This window comes from Xiphophorus hellerii, chromosome 15, assembly GCF_003331165.1.
Source record: "Xiphophorus hellerii strain 12219 chromosome 15, Xiphophorus_hellerii-4.1, whole genome shotgun sequence".
NCBI classification, from domain to species: Eukaryota; Metazoa; Chordata; class Actinopteri; order Cyprinodontiformes; family Poeciliidae; genus Xiphophorus; species Xiphophorus hellerii.
Window position 1 is genome coordinate 24414307 of NC_045686.1, and position 14363 is coordinate 24428669.

Here is a 14363-nt window from a genome sequence, read left to right on the forward strand (position 1 = left end):
CCGCCTCTCGCCTGGAACGTTAGCTGGAGATAGACACCAGCAACTCCCTGACCCCTCTAAGGGACAAGTGTGTTCAAGACATCGAGTACCTTAGCCAACAAAAGATAACGTTCAAGTCTGAAAATGCTCGACTAAGGGAAAGATTGTCTGAACAGGACAAAGAGGAGAAGGAGATCAAGAACCAGGGATCAGTTTCAGCTCTCCGAAACTTCGGTAAGAAGGTAGGGTACATTTTTCTTGACTATGTATTTTCTAATCAGTCTGGTACTTCTGGAAAACTGGCTGTTTTCCAGAAGTACTAGGTCCCAGGGAAACAGGTCGGTCTGCTGATATTGGTTCCAGGGAAACAGGTCAGTCTGCTGATACTGGTTCTAGGGAAACGGGTCGCTATCCTGATACTGGTTCCTGTGCCACCCACTGGATGTGTGGAGAAACAGTTTTCTGCTCCATGTTACACTAAACGTCCGCCAGTAGTGTGCTACTGATCGCTAATAGCTACTGATCTAAGGCAGGATTTTTTTCATCCAACCAAAGAAAATGGATCCACAGATCCAACTGTGTTACAAGATAGTCACGACATGATATCTTTCTAATGTTGCTATGACAGCGAACAGAAGTGCAGCGGCTTCTCGAGCCCCCAGATTAAGCCCTATTTTAACACCTGTGACCTGCTTTGGGCAAGAGTTCAGCGACAACTTCACGGCTGAAGTACACCCTTACAAAAAATCCCATGAAAATCACATGTGATTCCCATGTGGTTCCCATTTTCCACATGTGATAAAGTATTTTGTTCTTGTGATTCATAGTTTATTCAACATGGGATCACATGTGATCACATATTTCTCACATGTGCCTTAGTTTATGTGCCTCTGGCATAACTTAAATAAATGTTAAGTTATGCCAGAGGCATAAACTTCAACTTTAAGACAAAGCGACACTTATATTTATGTTAATAGAAATATTTGATAATAATGTATATAGTTAACTAAAGAAAATAAGCAACTGGTGTGAAATAAAAGTTTAAAATGCTTTATAAAATAAAATAATACAAAATAAGGGGTTTAAGTCTGAGCTATTATATATGTATTTTCAAGCCCAACCCCCCACTCTAGAAGATTCTTCATTTCGTGCCGTTGGACAGTTGAGGACGGTTTAAAAAATGAGGGGAAAAAAGCGGATGGTTGAGCGCTTTCTTTCTCTTTTTTTATGGATAAAGTGGACTTGATGAGTTGGCATTTTTTCCCCGAACAAAAGGTAAGAAATATTTTACTTGTTTTGAATTTACACCGAAATATAAGTCTGGAAAGAAATGCGTACTGATAGTGATGTACCGGTGAACTTTTCCTTAGTACTGAAGTCATGCTAAGCTAGCTAAACGTTAGCTGAACGCTGGCCGATTTTACAGTTCGAAGGCATTATCTTGAGTCCTACAGCTCCCAAAACAAATTAGTGTAGATGCTTCACTACTTAAACTTTACCTCGGCTATTTTTTTAATGGAGGGGACAACAGACGGCAGCTGTTTTTTCAGTCAAAATTAATAAAACGGCATATCTGCCCCCTCCCTCATTAGCGCGTGCTCCAGATATGGAGCACGCGTTATGTGTGAGCTTTCTATTATGATGACATTTTTCCAGTTGAAAAATATAAATTGACCTGTTACTGTTTTTCAGTGTTGTATAGTAACGAAGTAAAAACACTTCACTACTTACTTAAGTATATTTTGGAGTACTTCATACTTTCCTCGAGTATGAAAATTTTTGATAACTTTCACTTTTACTTCACTATATTTCCGAACTTAATTGCATACTTTTCACTCCGATACATTTTCAATGTGTGGTTTAGTTACTTGTTACAAAAAAGCGAGAGAGAGAAACGCAAGTGTTTTGACCCCACCTACTGATTAGCAAGTAGCAAGTAGGCTACCGAACAAAGTCGGTAGCCTACTTGCCTGGGCTTGTTCATCACCACCAATAGGATACACCTGTTTCGCTTCTCCCATTAAACACAAAGCAAGTCTCGGCAATCAGCAGCAGCCACATGGAGGAGGAGACGGAGACCACAACTGACTGCAACTACGTCGGACACGGCTCCAGGGGAACCACCAGCTGGTGATGAGAGCCCATGGCCTTATTTAAACACAATACACTCTTTCGTGGGTGTTAAAGATTCGTCGTACCGCATGCAGTGTATGTTATTCCTGCCCGAAGATGTGGAAATTCTATCTTACAAAAACTCCCCGTCCAACTTGAAGAAACACATCGAGGTAACTTCTTATGAAATGGTTATAATCCTCCTGTTTCAGTAACTATAGCTTGGTCGCTAGGCACTACTGTATTGTGAAATCTTGACCATAAATGAACTTTGTCTGGCATTGTTTCAGTTCCACACGTGGTGTATTTAGCTTAGGCTTAATGTTGACTGTAGCAGGCTACCTAGACTCCTCTGTTCAAGGGGGACAGAAGCCATAGCGATAGCAATTTAGACTAAATTTAACGAATATAGGAAAGGCATGCAAGTTCAAAACCAGGTTTACAGATGCCAATAAGCTGCATTTCCCTCCCAATTCTTTTTTTCTTTTGCATAATGACCAGTTGTGTGCACCACCTACTGACTGTAGGATTGACTGATTCACTGATTTGTGAAGTAGAGTAATCGTAACAGCTCTTTTTCTTCATGTTGGCCGCATTTTCTGTACTATTTATTTTTCTCATTTTCAGCACTGACCTTACTTGAAGGGAAAACTTAAGGCTTACAAAAACTTTGTATTTTCTATCCTGGAGGGTATACTAAGAAGCTGGTTCAGTTGTAAAGCAGATTAAGTTAACCTTGTGCTATAGGTAAAGCACCTAATTTTCTTAACTAAATGATGCCTGCAGGTATATCTATTAGCAGGTTTAATTTTGCCTGCACTTGGTTGTGTACATTATTTTAAGTGTATTTGACAAGTTTACCAAAATATAAAAAATGTCATTCAAACTGCATTTGCCTTGTTTTACTTTTTACTTGTACTTTTCATTACATTACTTGAGTACATCCATTTTTACAGCAATTTCCATACTTAAGTACAAGAAGTTTCAGATACTTTAAGACTTTAACTCAAGTAACATTTCAGTCAGTGACTTGGACTTTTACCAAAGTCATATTTTGGAGAGGTACCTATACTTTTACTTGACTCTGAGATTTCAGTACTTTATACAACACTGCTGTTTTTAACACTGCGTGATTTTTCTTTTAATTGCCGAGAGAATCATAGTTTTATCAACTGAAGTGTTTTTTGAGCCTGACACAGGATAGTCACCAAACAACGTCACGTTATGCTGCTTTATTTAGCAGATCAGAGCACCCCATGTCATTCTGGTCAATTACATACTAATGTAAAAGTAGGACTCTGCTGTGTGTGCGTGCGTGGGTGTGTATGGGTGTGTGTGTGGGCGTGTACATGAAATGTTGTCAAGATCATAAGAGCTTTGTTTTATTAATTTTTACATTTCGTTCAAGGCCAGTGGTCCAGTGAAGCTCAGATGAGGAATGAATGGGGCAACACATCAGAACAACTGGACATTTCATGCTAAAAGAAAAAAGGTGGTGCCATTATTTTATAATTGTATATATGTATATCACATATTTAAACATGTGGAAATGTGTGAATCACATGTGGAAATGTGTAATTCACATGTGAGTCACATGTGATTTTACCACGAAACGTTCCAAAATCACACAAATACATGTGCTTTCACATGTGATTCACATCTTTCACACATCATTCACATGTAAAAATTTGTGTGAACCACGTGATTTTTTTGTAAGGGCAGCTCGGCCGAACTGATGGCAATTGAAGACAGTTCGGCTGTTGATTTATCACTGAGGCTGAAATTCGCACTTGGGAGACAGCGGCTCCTCAGGACAATGGTCTGGCACAGCGGGGAACAAGGAGTAACGGTTCGAAAGGAAACGTGCCCGGAACGGAAACAGAAGAGAGGGAAGCGGGCGGGTACGTTGGCCCAGCTGAAGGCTAGGAAGCCACTTATTCCGACTCTGTTTCTGGCCAATGTCCACTCACTGGATAACAACGTAGATTTGTTACATCTGAGGCTGAGAGTTACTGCAGAGATGAAGAACTGTGCTTTTCTTTGCCTAACGGAAACCTGGCTTAACAGCACCATGCCAGACTCAGCCTTCCAGATCAACGATCTTCAGTTATTCAGAGTGGACCGCGACCAACGGTCAGGAAAACCACGGGGAGGAGGATTCTGTATGTACGTTAATGAAGGTTGGTGTACGAACTGTGGACTAGTTAAAAGCTGCTGCTCTGAGGCGATAGAACTCATGACAGTGAAATTTTTTAAAGATGAAAAGACACATAAAAACACAGGAAACACATGGAGCCAGAGTCAAACAAAAAATAAACAAACACGTCAGCAGGATCGAACAGGGAAGTAAAGGAATTTAAAGGGAGGACCGAGAGTGACAGACCGGGTTGTTGACTAGGAGGTTGCAGGTGTGAGGGGCGAGGAAGAGCACACAACATGGTAACTAGAAAGTGAGTCTAAGGCCCACTCCAAATACTCAATGAGTTGTGGACTGAGTCTATGCACACAAGGGTTGTACAAATTTACTTTTTGATCAAGGTCTTGTGGTGCTGCCTTTCAATGGTATCTCCTCTTGATCATCATCTGTTGGGGATGATGATGGTGGTCGTTTACGTTTCCTGGATGATGGTGGTGTCATTTCGTTTCTATTTTGAGGAAGTCTCATGTTGGGGTCTAATCTTCTTGCCCACATGCAGAACACCACAGAGGAGACAAATAATCAGTAAAGGTATTTTATTGCGGATTCAGGTAATATTTGTCTGAAGGAACACAGTACTCCGGAAGCGGCTCTGGGAGAAGGCGGCTCACTACAGGGGCAGTAGAGAGAGATGGTGAGTTTCACAGACGTAGGAAAATGGAAACAGGGATTCATTAAAAGGATAGGTCTTACTTGTGGTATTTTCGGTTCTGATCCGGGAGGGACTTTTTGCTGGGTAGGGTTCCGATCTGACAGAGGGGTCTTCTCAACAGTTAGCTCGGATGAGCTAGTCCTGAAGGAGCGGAAGAGGCTGCAGTGGAGGGCGGACAGGTAAGTTCTGGCGGTGGGAGACAGAGGAGCGGTTCGACTGCGCGTCGGGGTCCTCAGGAAACGGCTTGGTCCAACTGATGAACACCAAGAAGGGGCTTGAGCAACCAGTGGGTAGCATCCACGGCGTCACGAGGGGGGTAGGTTCCAGGAAACCGGGGAAAACAAACCTCTCACGGAGGAAACTCAGCGTCTGGCTGAAAACACCTGAAGAGGAAAACAACGATAGGAATTACTATGAGGTTTCTCTAGGAATAAACTAGCTTTCGCTAAGGGGCTCTGACTACCATTGCTGGCAAACACTCAGGCGTCGGAGAACTGGCAGTCAGCTCCTCTTGAACTCCCGAGATGATGAGAAGATGAGATACCGGTGGGTATGAGACCGGCACTCCCCGCCAGGAGGAGCAGCCTCTGCCGCTACCTGGTGGAGGAATATTGGAACCACACCAGAAAACCCACAAGGACCCCAGATTCCCAACAGGAAGGGTTTCCACTTCTGATGGTTCTACAAAAATTAGAGTAGCATGTTTTTTATGTTAACATTTACTGTGAATACAACAATTCAGATCTTGTGTTGTACTTAAGGAAAATAAAATAAAGATTTGTTAAAAGAAAAATCAATTTTAGAAATATATTCATACTCTTAAGAGTTAGGACATTCTATAAGAACCTTGATCTTTCCATTTAGTTACAAACAAGTCAACTGTGTGCTTAAGCCAGGTTATACATAAAGTGAAGGAAAACTAACAACTTGCTCTAAAATACCTTATATTGTATTGTAACTTTTCAAAAAATCTTACCAATAGCATTAGAGATTTCCTCATCCACACCATTGTTGTCATCGTTTATCATCAGAGTTTATGTTTTCTGTTTTACCCACAAAAATTGAAGGATTGATTAAATCAGTTTTGCCAGATTTGGCGAATCATCTAACAACTGGGCAGTTTTTGTTGTTATTTTGCAGTTAGAACTTTTCTTAGATGAGTGGACAGGTTAGGAGTCTGGTCAAGTTCTGAAATACATTTTAACCAATCATTCATAATAATTAACTCATAGCCCTCTGAACTGCATTGGAGAAGATGTCTAATTCATTGTGATGTGGAACTTGGCTCGTTGCGAGCTTGACATTTGTGCGTGTGGAGGAAACATTCCTGTCCAAACTTCAAGTGGTGAGACTGCAGCCCGGACAAGGTGATGTTTAGAACAGAGTGAAAACAGCTTTTGGGAAGCGATTTGACCAGCTAAAGTCTCTATAGCCTGTATTAAATGTTCAGTACAGTTTTTAAAGCTGCAAATGATACACAGAAAAAAGGACAGATAAACATACCATCCGGGTCGATCTGAATTTCATCCAAGTTCTTGCCATGAAACTCTGCCAATCTTCCATTTTCTAAGGCCATCAAAACTTTGCTGATCTTGGCAAGTTGTAGGGTCTTCTCTGGAAGTCTGTAGAACTCACGATGAATTCGAATGTCATGCCCCAGAAAGGTTGCCAGTTGATCCATTTCTGTATTAGTCATATTCAAGACAGTTGACAGTGTTGCAGCATGTTTTCGGAGTTTGGTAGATGTCAGCGACCTCGGACACTTGGCGCCACAGGCTCTTGTGTAACCGGGTTCTGCTTCACTCCACTGTAACCAGGCCAGCCCCAGTAACCCCTCGACTCTGCATTGTGTAGATTTTTAATGAAGATGAGAAGTTTCTGGTTTATCAAGCAGTTTATTTCCTGAATGGGAACATATGGGGAGTTCAAATCAGTGCAACGGCTCCGCTTCATTCAGCACACTCTCGTGCAGCTTTCACAGACTGGCACTGAGTACAGTAAAGCATTAATATTTTCAATGTACATTGAAGAATAAAATAATAAATGATGTACCTGAATGGGAACATATGGGGAGGTCAAATCAGTGCAACAGGCTCCGCTTCATTCAGCACACTACAACAGAGCGTTAAGTTAGCCTTTAGCTTAGCACATGAAGTGTTTGATAATATTAACTAAACTTAAAGTACAAAAATTGGTGCTAGGCACACATCTAGTAATTAATAAATTTCACACTATTTGTCCGAGTTAATAAAAATGATGTTGCTAACACGTTTCTACTGTGTGCTGAAAAACGCAACTCACCTCTCGTGCAGCTTTCACAGACTGGCACTGAGTGCAGGAGCCAGCAACATTGAGCCAGCAACATTTAACCAGCCACACTAAGAGGGGGGCGCTATTTCCCCATTGCACTGATCCATATAAGGCAAGTGGGATTCTACAACTTAAACCTAAACACTGTTACACTTGCAAAGTCACGGAGGCTGTGTGTATGAGATATGCAACTGTATATGCACACATTCATGTTGGAGTGTGATGAAGAAGCTGTGATAAAGGGAAGAAGAAACTGTTCAAAGAGTCTGGAGAAGCTTTTTTTTTGGTTTCCCACACTGTTAAAAGTCATGCCCTCGATTAGTTGTCATAACGTTTTTCTATAAGTTACTTCCAATTAACATAATGAGTTATGTAATTTCAACTTGCGGATGTGAGTCAGTTCAGTGAAACATAAATTTAAATGTTTGAACATGACTTGACAATCTGAGTTTTAAAATGGTAACCGGATCTTATAAAAACTGATCACCACTGGCAATATTAATGCGAGATATAAATAGTGCTGGAAATTCGCTCTTTATCTGATAAGGGACTAAATATGATGTAAGATTTAGTCAGACTTTATAAAGTTCTCCATCCCAGTTAGAATTGCATATTAAATGAAGAAGAGGAACACCACCTGACCAGATTAAGGACGTCGAAAGCAAAGTCGCAGATGAATACCATTTTTTCCAATACCTCTGTCCCAAAGGCGTTCAAATTCGGCGGGACATTTTTTTCGAAATGCGTAAGCGAGCTGGAGTCATAGAGAAGTAAGGTAAGCTGCATTTGTCGTTTTTTGATAATGACATCCATTTTTAAAATATGTTAAGAGCTAAAAGTTTGTGTCCCTGTTACATGTTTAAACACAGGACATAAAACAACAGCTTGCTAATTGTCGAGGGCAGGAGTTAGTTAATGCAGAAGAGCCTAGCTAAACGCAATATGCTACTCGGTTGCGCTTATAGAACTTTTCTTAAGAGAAAATACAAGCAGCTACCACGATTTTTGTATTGTACACGTCCTCAGAAACACATATGTGGCGCTTGGTCAAAGTTTTGCATCGACGTGCTGACTGCAGGTGAATTAGCCGCTTTGGGAAAGGCTGTGCGTCAGTAATTAGTCGTGTTTCTTGTCAGTTATTAGTCAGTGTCCTTTGTTTCATGTGTTCGTGCGCACCTGTGTCCCGTTTCTGGCTTGCCGGTGACAAATGCAATTTCATTGTTAAAGAAATTATATGTATACTTACATATATGTGGACATATACTGTACTTAGTCGTATACATTTACGTTCTTGGTTTAAAAAATGGCTGGTCAGCCCTAATCTGTTATTCATAGCCAATATGATACAAATTGGTTTAATAAGAGGCACTGTCACACTGTTTTAGACAACTTATGAAAACTTTAAAGATGTCTATGTTGATGATGGAATATAAAAATATCTCTGAGGGGTATATACTGTAATGTTAACAAATTGATCAAATACATAACTTTTAGTAGTAATTTAGGCATAAAAACACTCATAAAACATAGTATGACAGTGCTGTAAGATTTTAGTTTACTACAGTCAATTAGATCTTTGAATTTCAAAGATTTGCCTTGCCCCACACTGCTGTTACTGATTATCTTAAATGTTAAAATACTTTTTGTTTTGTTTTTCATAGATTTATTTTATTAAGTTCATTGTTATATTGAGTAACAAGTTGTTAAGTTAATTGATAAGATGAAGTAAATATTTTATTTCTTTTACTGTCAAAGTGCAGCACCCATTTAGTCAGTGATGATTCCTTTAAATTGTTTTAAAACCTTGTGTTATCATTAACCCAATGTTTTGTCTCGTCTCTCCTGGAGACAAACATGGAGGTGAAGCACAAGATAATGGAGGCTGAAATGCAGAAGAAAGACCCAAATCATCAGCTGCTTGAGGATTTGATGGTTGCTACATTTTCTCAGTGTAGGAAAGACATTGTAGGAGATCAACCACACATCACAGAGTTCATCTCCCGATGACCTGCTCTGTTCCATGAGAGACAGGTAATCGCACAACTGAATTAGTTCCGCCAAGAGATTTAGTGATTTAATACTGAGTTAACTGTGTCCTGACAAGTTTTATATTCTATCACCTCAGATTAGGGCAGAATTAACAAGAATCGTCACCACAGACCTTCTGGAATCTTTTCTTGACGGACTTGATGGCCTAGTTCTGAGACTGCTGGAGGTCTACAAAGCAGCAACCAAATCTGGAAAGAAGTGTCTCTTGCAGGACACAAATGAAAGGAGAAGGGCTGCTGCTCTGCTTGGTTTGCCACGCTACATATCTGGCGAAGATCCATCAACTGTCATCAGGATTTGTGATGTAAGACTAACAAATGTTATTACAAAAACTGTTTACATATTTACCTATTCCTCTTTCTTGCTATCATTTCTTAAAAATCTTTTTGTAACATTTGTGTTTGCAAAAACTTATTTTTAGTCCTTGTTAAGAGACATTACTTCCTGTTTACTACAGCCATGCATGACATCAAAATTTGATGTAATTACTTTGTGTATCCTGATTGATTTTGCTCAAAGCCAGTTGATGGAAACATGCCTTATTCGCATTTTCTAAATGTTAATACTAATGGTTATGCACTAAAACATTCAGCATTGTGCTGAATTTGTGGAAAAACCTCTCTCTCAGGGTTTTTGTGAGTTTGTTAAAACACTGATCGTTTTGCACTTTTTATACTGTTTTTGAGAGATGGTAGCTAGTTGTATTGACTTTGCACTGCCACACTTCAACGTGGTTAGAATGTTTTTTAAAATTTTCTAATTCCTATGGAGGACTGAAACTCACCAATAAAATACACTTAAAATGCACCAATTAAATAAATAAGAGAACTTCACCTCATGTCTTATAATTTACCTTCATATTTTTCCAGTTTAGTTCGTACAAACTATATTTTTTAGCACATTATTTAATACATATGTGTGTTTGTCCTTTACTTGTAGATGCATTCATGTCTTAAGTGTGTGTGTGTGTCCCCTTCCCCCCCCCAAGTCTTTTTAATTGTTATTTTTACATATCTCTGTTTTGTGTTAGGCCTCATTTTGCAAATAAGGTGTGCTGTCTTTCTTGGGTCAGCTCCTCCACTATTGGTCAACAGACAGGAAGAAGCAGAATCAATGTGCAGATCTGTTGACCAATAGTTGAACTTACCCAAGAAGGACAGCCCCCCTTAAGATGGTCCCCACAGCCAGCTGAAATTAGAAAAATGTCACTACCCACCTTATTTGCATAATAAAGCAGAAATGCATGAGGTAAAGTAAAAACATGAGACCTGTAAAAGCAACTCCTGGAAAAAAAGAGTTTTGGGGGGAAAAAAGGATAAAAATAAACATTTAAGAGTCATAAATGAATCTACAAGTAAAGGGTAAAAACACAATTTTTAAAACAATAAACTGTAAATTGTGCTAAAATCTATAATTTGTTGGAACTAAGGTGGAAAAATAAATATGGACATTATAGATGGTCAATGAAATTAATAAAACATTAGGTAAAGTTCTTACTTGGTGCCTTTTAAGTGCATTTATTTATTGAGATTTATATAAAAAAATAGTACTGTTTTTATTTGTCAAATTTATTTCTGTTTTTGTCAGTTTTGGTCCTCCAATAAATGTCAACACTTCTACTTGTCTTGGACAAATGTTTTCTTTTACACTTGATTTAAGGCTTGTCTCATATTTGATCAACACATGTTGTGTCCCAGTTACTGAAACTTCTCCAGCCTCAAAAAGCTCGGTTATTTTCTCATCAGGGATATTTTCCTCAACCAAATTAGAAATTTCTAGCTTCTCTCTGAAAGTACCTTAATCCTTTCGAAAGGAGGGGCTGGAGAAATCGTCGCATTAAATCTTTTTACCCGGTCTTTGTCTTCTTCCTTTCCTTCTCAAAAGGTAAATGAAGCCCCTTCTGAACATGTCTTCACTGCAGCGGCTGTCTGCAGTGAAAACATGTTCATCAACAGCCTTTAGTGTTTGCTCTCCATAAATTAAGTAAGTATAAAACTGGGCTTGGTCAGAACCACGGCAGATGACGGAGGACAGGTGGTACTTCTCTGTTCCACATTCTCCAGGTACATCGATGGTTGGTGTTACTGGCACCAGATCTAAGGGAATCTGAGCCAGTATCAACTGGTGCACAGGCACGATTCCTGTGCAACCAATATCTGTGGATCACAGAGGAAGCGAGTTGAAACAAAGTTACTCTGGCAGAGCTTGTTTATTCTGATCTGCGCATGCCCAGAGCCAGGAAACTCGTTCTCCTCGTTAGACCCACAGCGGCACGAGAGCACCCCCACTGGCAAAAAGATACATGCACACAACAAACACGTCTATATACAAAGAAAAAAAACAAAGACAAAAGACAAGACCAATTCTGATTGAAAAAATAAGTGGTGTATTTTTTTTATTTATTTTTTACTTTTTCTCAACCCACTACACTGGGTTGGGAATTACATTGTGCTTTAAATTATTACATCTGGCCGACTGTGGCAGATAAAAGGCTAGGACGTTGTTATCTGTGACTAGGCCTGTCACGATAGCAAATTTTGCTGAGCGATTAATTGTCTCAAAAATTATTGCGATAAACAATAATATTGTTTGAAGATCTTTTTACACTGATTTAATGGAAATGATGTAATAATGCATGCGATTTCCTTCCAAAGATAGATACACTTTATTTTCAAAAGAACACTAAACACTGGAACTGATGAACAAAATAAACAAAATAACCAAAAATAAAATGGATTCTCAGTCTCCATTAACAAAAAACTCACTTGGAAAAAAAAAAACTAAACAACATAAAGCCAAAGTGGAAATAAATACAGCATTCAACCTAAAGAGTGCAGATTATGAAGTCTGTATATTATGTTGCCCTTCAGTAATAATTAGATTTAAATAGAGAAGATGGGCACATCGACTACCTGATGCAATGATTCACACTACACGATTTTTTGCTCCTATTTTTCCCCATACAACAATCTTAGAAGTTGGTCTTTCTAAGATTGTGTGGTGTGTTACGGTAGATCGTCGTTGCCGCTCCGATCTAAATCAGGGGTTTTTCTCCGACTGGGATCTTTAACGCAGCCTGTTGAATGTGACAGGTAGCCAATCAGATTCTCCTCCATGTTTTCTGAGGGGAAATTACGGAGGGGAATCCCAAACAGCTGACACGGCGCAACCCGAAGTCCAGCGGACATGGAGATGATATGTGGAAACAACATTAATGTTTATTCAACATGCAAAGAATATAGAAATGACAAGAGGAGGAGTTGGAGCGAAATTGCTACCGCAGTTGATAAACCCGGTAACTTTTCAGCTGTTCTTCGTTACGTGACAAATAGGTTATAATGATTTTCATTCAGTCAGGACTTTACGCTGACACTAGCCACATGCATTGCAGGTAGATTGTAGTAAAGCATTGATTAATGCCTGGTTTTAAAATTAGTACACTGGACTTGTAGCCATTATTTTGTGCCCATTGTTGGACACCACACGGCAGGACCGAACCCGATCGAACCGTTATACCTAGGATTTCTGTCGGCTAATGTGTGGTCTGTCAGGTTTTGAAAATGAGCCGACAATCAGCCGACAGCTCTAAGATAGTATAGTGTGCGCTGGGCTTTACACTAAGTAAATGAGCAAGGGAGGGTCAGTGGAGAGCACCGGAGTTGAGCCCTTTTTCATTCAGTCTCATTAGCTGAAAGAGAAAAAGGTCGGAAGAGACGATAATGCCGATAATTAAAATGACGTCGATAGTTTTAATTTATCGTACGATTAATCGATTTATCGTTTATCGCGACAGGCCTATCTGTGAGGCAGTGTTTGTAATTTAATTTTGATCCACAACCTGAACAAATCGATTTGAGCCCCAAATTTACCCAACTGCTAAAAAGAGAAGCTGTATTGGCTACCGATGGTGAAGATGGAAGCACAATCAGGGGGCCATTACTCAACAGCTCTAATGAATCTGTCTGACATGTTGAGCAACTGCCTGCACTGTACAGTTCTCTGTCCGCACTGCCGCCAAAGGAGTCGAGCCAGACCAACACAGATTCCACTAAACGTGAAATCTCAAAATTTCTTCCTAAGCGCAGGTTTTTCTCCCCCAGCTCCATGAGGACTGGGGAGATCTCTTCTGGAGAAACGCGTTTCTCTGGTTGTCGAACAGATGAAAGTATAAGGCTTGCACAGCATGGAATGGATGACGCCTCAATAAGCACCTTTCCCTGAGCGAGACACCTCCTGGTGTCTCGCTCAGGTTCAGGATAGATTTTTTCAGGTCGCTCAGGTTCAGGATACTTTCACAAACAAAATTAAGAGACATGTTGTCAGTAATTCACAGAACAAAAGAATTTTGTTCTGTGAAACGCAGTTAAACTGGAAGAACCACATTAACTGGTCTTGCAATGCAATCAAAGAAGCAAACTCAAGAATAAAATCTCCATTGCAAATGTTTTGGGTAGGGTGTCACTTTATGCTGCAGTGGTAAAAGTAAACAGAAGATCTCTGAAAGGGGCGATTCATAAAAACACAGTAAAGAGGCTGAGATGGGAGTGTTAGAAAATGAGAAAAATTTAAAAATAAATAAATAAGGTGAGATTAGACATATAATTCTTTGGCTGATGATCTGCTTGGTGAATCATCATTTTCACTGAGTTCAAATGTAAATAAATAATATTGTAATTATTAGATGTTAAATGTTTTACAAGACAATGTAAAAGACGATGGAATTTCAGGAGAATTCGAAGAGGATAAGACAGGGAAATGCTTGGTTTTGACATTTTTCCTGAAGATCAGAAGGACATTGATGCTTCCTCTAAAGTTGAGGAAGTTACCATCAATATGCATTTGAACAGTCAAGACATCTGGAGACACTGCTGCTTTGGAAAGCGTCTGTCTTCCTGATAACAAAATGGAGCTGGAATTTGAAACCTACTCTGGGGACACAGAAATGAACATTAAAGACCCCCCTGAATACTGCTAAGGAAAATGCTTATTTTAGTGCTAAAAAATACAGTTAGTCTTGCGACATGTGTAAAGGGATGGCCAACGCTCTTGTTTGGAATAGTTTTC

General features: G+C 39.6%; 1 long non-coding RNA gene across 1 annotated transcript; it reads right to left on the minus strand.

Annotated features, from left to right (window-relative positions):
* Positions 1-3449: 3449 nt before the first annotated feature.
* LOC116733742 (uncharacterized) lies at positions 3450-6746 on the minus strand. The gene is made up of 3 exons (XR_004342103.1): positions 5404-6746; positions 4982-5323; positions 3450-4898 (listed from the first exon to the last, which is right to left on the minus strand). It is a non-coding gene; the product is annotated as an uncharacterized LOC116733742 (long non-coding RNA).
* Positions 6747-14363: the final 7617 nt, after the last annotated feature.